The following is an 8,743-nucleotide window of genomic DNA, read 5'->3' as shown; positions in this document are numbered from 1 at the left end:
AAATAGCGCGAGGGCATCCTTGATGGAATAACCTTAAGAGGAGGAGAGATTAAAATTATGACTGCTAGCTTAGAGCTTCGATTAATTGTATTAAATTACCAAATTACATTAGTTGGCTCATCTAGATCTATGATTGATAAATTGCAAACCATGCTCACATATCATATGCTAGATTGGTAGTTCATAAATATTTTTCATATGTAGTAATTTAACATCACTTTAATTGTTAGTTCATGCTTTAGTTTCATGCTCCTATGTGACGAGTTCAAACTCTTTTACCAGTACATAGTTTGTACACCTCTATGCTAGTAATTGTTTGTAAGTCGCCTATAAAATTCAATTCACTGCATTATACGTGGAAAACTCCACTATTGTATGTGAGCCACACTTAGGGTGCAACCAGACAGACTGTGTGAGAAATAGGACCCTCAACTTGGAGGTTATTTTAGTGAGAACCATTTCATGAGGTTTACCATTCATGGGAACGATCTCATCTATATGGTCATGGGATGAATTATTTACCAATCTTATTTAATGTAACCCACCATCCTGTCCTAGCATTTTAATGCATATCATTTTACTGCACCGATTTACCTTTAACCCAAGATTTAGTATTTGCCTTTACGACTTTGACAATTCATACCCATCCAACCTTGTGGTGGTAAAATTTTCTATACCAAATTGATTGACCACTTGTTGATGGGTTCTATTAAACATCCTAAGGTAGAAGACCTCATGAGCTAGGGATGGTGGTCATGGGGCACTATGCCTGAGCTTTCGGCCTACGTTGGGTGACGAGCCCCCCGTAGTAGCTATTGAGTTACTCAAATCAGCTGACTGTAATTAGAATAATAATGGTTTGGCTAATCATGCACTCATAACATATTGGCGATGACAGGTTGCTAATTTTGGATGTTGTAGCACGTGCCCTTAGGCTTAGTGGGGTATAGTTTCGCTAGTTCCCAGACCGTCGACCATCGACCTACGTACGTGATGTACGATGACGTGGTCACTATATTGTACGTGATGTATGCACGTGATGTGCTACACTGGTGACCAGTCTATTACATGGGTGACGAGCCCAAGTTCGACTGGATGAGCATCCCCAGGTTAATGTGCACTTATGCATCCATGCATTCTAAATAAGATTGCATCCTGTTTGTTTTGAATGTTTTGTTGCCTTCTTTAAACTATGCTTGCTAAGGTGGTGGTGTGTAATCTTGAGGAGAATTCACACTGAGCTGGCCACTCATTCATCGAATATTCAACAGTACAGAGTATGCAAGTGTAGAGGAGGTGATTACAGTGCAGGTCCTGAGGACGTGGTAGCAAGAGTAGAAGAGGGATACTATGAGGAAGAGCCGCATCAGGAAGTGGAAGCTTACTTTGGATTAAATCAGTAGTTACAGCATTTCTTTTCTCTACTTGTTTTGATACTGTTGGAACTTATGTGTTTTGTTTTTAAGGCCCCCAACAGGGTGGGTCAGATGTTTGGATTATATGATATTACCCTTGCTCAATTTTGTTATCGCACTCTGATTTTGGTACTTTTCCAGTTACCTGATTTATTAACACTCGGGTTTTTGGGAATGAGTCTTGTACTCGGGTTCTGAAAATCGGGGTGTTACAGAACCCTCGCTCGATAACCCCACCAAAATAATCAATCATCATTGCCATACAGTTCAAGGGAATCCCCACTCAATAATCTCACCACATCAATCAATCATCTTTGCCATATAGGTCAAGGGAACCCCCTCTTGAATATCACACTGTAATTAATCATCATTGTCATAAAGGCCAATGGAACCCCCTCTAAAAAATCCAACCACAACCAATCAAAGTCATTCAAATTCAATGTGTTTTATGATGTATAGGCAATGCAATCATTAAACACTCTATTTTCAATGCAATCATTAAGCACTCTATTTTTCAATGCAATTTAAGCAAATCCAAGCATAGAGATTCAAGCACTTATAATCATGATGCATGTAGACATGAGAATCAACATGCAAATGAAATATATACATGTTAGAATACATCAATAGTTTCAGAATAACACAAGATGTAAATATAAAGGATAAATTTAATAAAATTCAATGATGAAAATCATGATTAAAAAAAATTATAATAGGCATATTATCAAAAATATAAATTCGAAAACATACATCAACATGCATAGTCATGGGGAATGCCTTCAAGTTAAAAAAGAAAAAAAAAAAAGACTATTTCTAAACAAAAATAGATAGAATCTAAAGCGATAGGGCTAGACCTGGGGTAAAAGGGCTAGACTTAAGATTAAAAGGGCTATTATAAATACATATGATTGAAAATTGTAAGAGTAGGGAAGATCTCATACCAAGGATCGTGAAACACACAATAATGAAGAAAATTTAACAAGGAAGGAAGATATGAAACTGAAAACAAAAGGGAAATTTAAGAACTTGAAAACATGAATTAAAGATAGAAATCAAACTAGCAGAGGATCACTCACATAATGAAGAGATATACAAAAGGAAAACTTGAATCAAAGGGTAATCAAACAAACAGAAGATCACTCACCTGTTTTGATGTTTACACTATTTGAACCATGGTTATTCCCTATTCATAGTGGTTGGTCCCTCCTCGAATCAAAACCAACTTGTATCTAGTATAACTTAACCCGAACTCAATGGATTCGACCTTGACTCAATGATTCAATGAATCAAGTTAGAAACAAGTCAATGAAGGGACGAAATTCGATCATTTTGCATAATACAAAGATCATAGGGAAATAGCTTACCTTACACGCAGTGTCTTAACTGCACCCAGACTCAACTCGTAATTCTCTAAGCCCACTGATGAGTTGACTTAGTTCGACTCAATGGAATTTCAGCATGACTTGGTTGTTGGTTGCTATAATATGTTACTGAATTGATTCTTTAGTGACTCAGGAACCCTTGGTCGGATTCCAGACACTTTGGACCCTGAACCAACGCAAACTCGGTTCAACTCGGCTGAGTCGACTTGATGGAGTGCACTCTTTCACTCACGATCGCTTCTCTCGTGTTTTCCTATGAAGCTTCATCCTCACAATGGGGTTTTTATAGTTTCTATGAGACTCTCTGAACATTTCAAATATCAGGGTTGGAATAGGTTTTAGCGATGGTTTTGCGGAATAGGACGCTTCCAGCGACTAGGTTTTATAACGTGGTTAACACATTGTTTTCTCGAGTTTGTTGGGTTTTACACGATGTAATGATCTTTTCTGAGTTGTTGTTGATCTTTCACCAATCAGATGGCCCATCTCTCATACGTTTTAAATATTTAATCGGGCTTGCCAGTGATCACATGATTTTGATTCAAACTAAGGAAGAAAATGGAGCTTAAATGTCTAATTTCACACAAGGATGTATTTCTTTAAACCAACGATGTTGGATGGTCCGAATGGGTCCTACAAAGCTTGTGGGGCCATTGCAAAAACCTAATCTTCAGGGTCAGTAGTATACTGTATTTAAAGTATGAATAAATACATAGTTACAGGATTTGTTACATAATAAGGTCCTTAGATCAAGGAATGTAGAGGATCAGAGAAATCAATCCAGTGATTTTGTTTTGATTTCACATGGTTGTGATGAGTTGGAACTTGCATTGACTTGGATGACTTGTGGTTAACACCTCCCTTCAAGGAAATGGGAGGGGACCGAACCATGTGCTTGTCACAAATCTTGATAAAATTAGCAAACGTGACACCCTTAATAAATATATCTGCCACTTGATCAATAATGGATATATTCTTTGGGAAAACATCATTATGAACCACTTTCTCTCATATGAAATGGTAATCAACCTCGATGTGCTTGGTACAAGCATAAAACATGGGGTTGGAGGCAAGAGCAAGTGCACCAATATTATCATACCATAACACCGAAAGGGAATGGAGACAAATATGAAGGTCCTTTAATAACATCCACAACCAATGCAATTTAGTTATTATAGTGGCCATGGAGCGATACTCTACTTCGATGCTTGAATGAAACACAATGGGTTGTTTCTTAGCCCCCCAAGAAATAAGACATGGGCCAAGGAAGATGCCAAAACAGCTTGTAGAATGTCGATCATCAGGTCTATCTACCCAATCAGAATCACAATAGCATGGAGACATAAAGACCCTATACGAAAATATAAACCATGATCAATAGTCCCTTTAAGCTAGCATATCACCCATTTTGTTGCCATCCAATGTGATGTATTAGGGGAATGTAGGAATTGACATAGTTGGTTGATAGAAAAAGCAATATCAGGTTGAGTAAGCGTATAATATTGGAGGGCACAAAAAATTTGCTAATATTCCGAGCCATTAGAAAGAGGTTCACCATAAAATTAAGATAGTTGAGAGCCTAAAACCACAAGAGCCGAGTAAGGTTTTGCACCAATCATCTTTGCACGGTGAAGGATATCCATAACGTATTTGGACTAGGCTAGATAAAGCCATGTTTTATCTTAATTTATATGCATGAACACTAAGAAAATAGCTGAGAGGGCCGAGGTCCTTCATCGTAAATTCTTTATTTAAGCAAGCAATATAAGTTCTTGAATGACATGATCATGTGTGTCAGTGATAATGATGTCATCAACATAAATAAGCACAAAAATATGAACATGGCAATCATGAAATGTGAATAAAGAATAGTCAACTTGTGATTCCACAAAGCCAAGAGGGAAGACAGTTGGAAAGCTAGGTAAACCATGCATGAGAGCTTACTTTAAGCCCTAGATAGCCTTATGAAGGTGGCACACAGTCTAGAAAGTTAACATCAATGAAGACTTGTGGTTGCTCCATGTAAACTTCTTCATCAAGCACCCCATGAAGAAAAGCATTGGAAACGTCTAACTATTGAATTAGCCAATCAAATTAAACACAATTGCAAGGACAAGACAAAATGTTGTTGGCTTGACAACAGGAGACTGTCCCCTTGATCAAAGCCTTTGGCGAAAAGGTGGGCTTTGTACCAATCAATGGATCCATCAAACTTCTCCTTGAATTTGTAAACCCACTTATTACGAATCACATTTTTGTGATGGAGGCAAGGAGTGAGAGACCATGTTTCATTGTATTGAAGTGCATCAAATTCTTCGCCCATAGATATTCTCCATGCCTAAATTTTAATGGTTTGACTGAAACAAGTGGGCTCAGTGGGTAACTCCATTATAGGAAATGCCTTTAATGGGTATTTGGTGGAGTAATAAAGTTGAAAATCTTAAAAGTATTTGTGACAAGATATACTGGACTTGGCACATGCATTCACACAATGTGCAGTCGACTGAGATGGCGAATTGGTGGCATGTATTATTCGTGAATAAGACAACCAAGATGATTTTATGGGTAATTCGATGGAATCCCGAGATTGCGGGTGAGTAGAAGCCATGGGTGAGAGGTCCAGTATGCCATTAAGTGGTGAAGAAGGGCTTAAGGGATGGATATGAAAGGCTTAGTCGATAAGAGGGTTAGGTACAGATGCGGTAATGATGTTATATAAGGGAGGAAGGTAAACAGTAGTTAGTAGTAGTCTCTCACAAGGTATTGTAGTGTTCATGTCTTTATTCCGAAATGAAAATGAATTTTCGTAAAAGACTACATGATGAGATAAAATGGTATGATTGGAATTCGGATCTAAACACCAATATCCATGATGATTTGAACTATATCTAAGAAAAATACATTTTTTTTACTAAGAAACTCTAATTTGTTCGAGTTGTAAGGACGAATAAGGGGGTAATATGCACAACTAAAAACACATAACAAGGAATAATTAGGAGTGGTATTAAAAAGTTTTAAATATGGATTATTATGTTGTAAAACACGAGTGGGTAGTCTGTTTATGAGATAAATAGTGGTATTAAAGGCATCTACCCATTATTGAATGGGAAGAGAGGAATGAACAAGAAGCGCTATTCCAATTTCAACGTCATGTCGATGTTTACGTTCATAAAACCCATTTTATTGAGGAGTATATGGGCATGAAATACGATGTGAGATACCCCGTGACTCAAAAAAAATAAATTGAAACGATTGTTGCAAAATTCACCGCCACCATCAGATTGAAAATATTTAATATTACATGATAGAATATTTTCAACAAGACGTTTAAATTTAACAAAGCATTCAAATACATTGAATTTAACGAATAAGGAAAAGAGCCAAGAAAATTATAAGAAATCATCTACAAAAATGACATAATATTTGCAACCACTAATACATAAAACTGGAGAACTCCATACATCATAATGAATTATTTCTGGAGGTGAAGTACACTAACGACGAGAAGGAGAGAAAGGAATATGCTTGATTTTGGCCATTTGACACGATTCACAAATGTCAGAAATCTCCATATAAGCTTCAATTGGAAGATGATGAGATCTTTATAGTCATTGGATTAATGGAGAAGCCGGATGACCCAATCTATACTGCCAAATTGAAAAAGGCGCACAAACACAATGAAGAGCAACAAGTTGTAGTGATTTATTGACCAAAAGTGTGATGTAGATGTATGGGATAAAGACTGTGTTCACTAGACCCTTGTAAAAGAGTCTACCCCGTTTGATTGTCCTTCACAAAAAAATGAGGTAGTGTGAATACAAAATGGCAGTTGTTGTCAATGGAAAATTTATTAACTAAAAGTAAATTTACTAAAGCAATAAGTCAGTGGAGAATGTTATTCAATTTAAATTTAGAAGAAGGGGTGAGAATAACATTCAAACCTGATGAAGAGCGGGTCACGGACAGTTTCATGGCTAAGATGGATCAGAAAAGGCCCAATCGGAAACAGAAGTGATCCAGACAATCCAGACCTTAAAACAAACATATCTCACAAACCGGAATGAGTTATTCGACATGCCATATATGATTTTGGGGTAGGAAGGTTGTGCACGACGAATTTGCAAAATACCATCAGATCGACGATCGAATTCCTGTTTTAATTTTGTTTTTACAATTTATAATAAGTTTTAGTTTGAGTATAACTCTTCATTTGTTCGGCTTTAGGAGTTGCACCCAACATGAAAAGTGCTTAAAATAGTTAGGAGAATGGCATGATGAAGCCAAATAGGACACTTACTATTTTTGGCTGAAAACCATGCGCACTAGTAGGAATAAAGGTGGCTAGGATCCAACCCGACTCGTCAGATCTGACTCGACCGAACCGATCGGATTCGATCCAACCCGAACCGAAAGCCAATGTCGATTAGATCAAGTAGACACACTCAGATCTGACGCCAAACTAAGTCGAGTTCGAGTCATGTAGCAACTCGATCCGATTCAATCTACCTGAACCCCAACCCTACCCAAGCCAGCGACGCACTGAACTTGATTGGAATCCCGACCACTCAACAGCCCAACACCCTATCTTCACCGTTCATCCTCATCCATTCATTAGGTAGGTTCTATTTATATGTTTTTTTTCTGTGTATTTTCGAGCTCCCGCATATGCGATGTATGGACTCTCTCTCTCTCATATTTCCCACTTAATAATTCTAATTTCCAAGTGGTCTCTCTCTGTAACACCCTGTACTTTTTAGTACTCGGGTGTTGCCATGATTACCTAACCTATTGAATTATTCACCTCACTCTAACTTAAACCAAACCTTTAGGAATAATCTTCACATGTAGAACAAATCATCCAACCATTGACTTCCAAGATCACCCACCACATTCCCAAGGAATCAACTATAGATGCAATCTTGACCCTTGAATCGACCATCAAAATCATCCCATGTGGACCAGGGTAGGCCCTGATCTTAAGTTCAAGACCCAAATCATCAAATCCACCATTTATCGGATCCGCACCATCTAATTTAACGGGTTACCACCTAATTATAACATTTAGGCCATATTTCCACTAATTCAACCTTTGATTTTATCTAATCAGACCCTAGGGCGTTTTCCACCATTGATGTTCAGATTCAGAATGATCAGACCCTCATATCAATGAAAATCCACAATTAGAACTCAAAATTTAAAATATGACCCACCTGAGCTGCGGATCTGCCCCATCCTTTGGCTTGGGTCCTAAATCGAGCTGACGAAACAGATGGACGAAGTCGATTGGCCTAAATCATCACGGTGGACCCCATCCTGAGTGGTGTGTGTACACAGCAGGTGTACACTGGTCAAACCGGGTCTGACCATAAAACACGACAAAGGAAGGATTTTTCCTTTTGAAATTTCCCGCCAGTGCCTGGACAAACAGACGACGTCCATTTGGGACGATTTGTGGCCCACCATCAAGGATCCTTTGGCTGATCCAAACCGTTCATAATGTCCAGGAAATTGGTAATACCAGTCCTTATTGGATTCAGTCGTTGGATTACACATGTGTGCACACAATCTCAGCTATAAATCAGGCTATACGCACACCCATTTCCAAAAATAGAAAATCTCCGTTTTTCTTTCTGTTGGCTGTCCGCGTACGTAGCCTCATGAGCATCCCAGCCATCCATTGCAATCCATCTGAGCCCTCCAAACTAGGGCTTTTCCTAGCTATGGCTTAAGCTTTTCCTCCCGCTGCTACCACAACTCAAACCCAAGCCCACTAAGCAAAGCTCTAATAATCGTCCATTTGGAGCGTCCCGCAATGATCATGGGACCTATCCAAACTGTCCATACATTTCTGATCATCGGATCATCCATCCGCCGATGACCCGCCATTAACAGCTGGGTCATCTCCTCTGTTTAAGCAGGAAACCAATCAGCGTGGGATGGGCCCCA

Source organism: Magnolia sinica, chromosome 1 (genome assembly GCF_029962835.1).
Source record: "Magnolia sinica isolate HGM2019 chromosome 1, MsV1, whole genome shotgun sequence".
Lineage (NCBI taxonomy): Eukaryota > Viridiplantae > Streptophyta > Magnoliopsida > Magnoliales > Magnoliaceae > Magnolia > Magnolia sinica.
Note: the sequence above shows the minus strand (reverse complement) of the source record.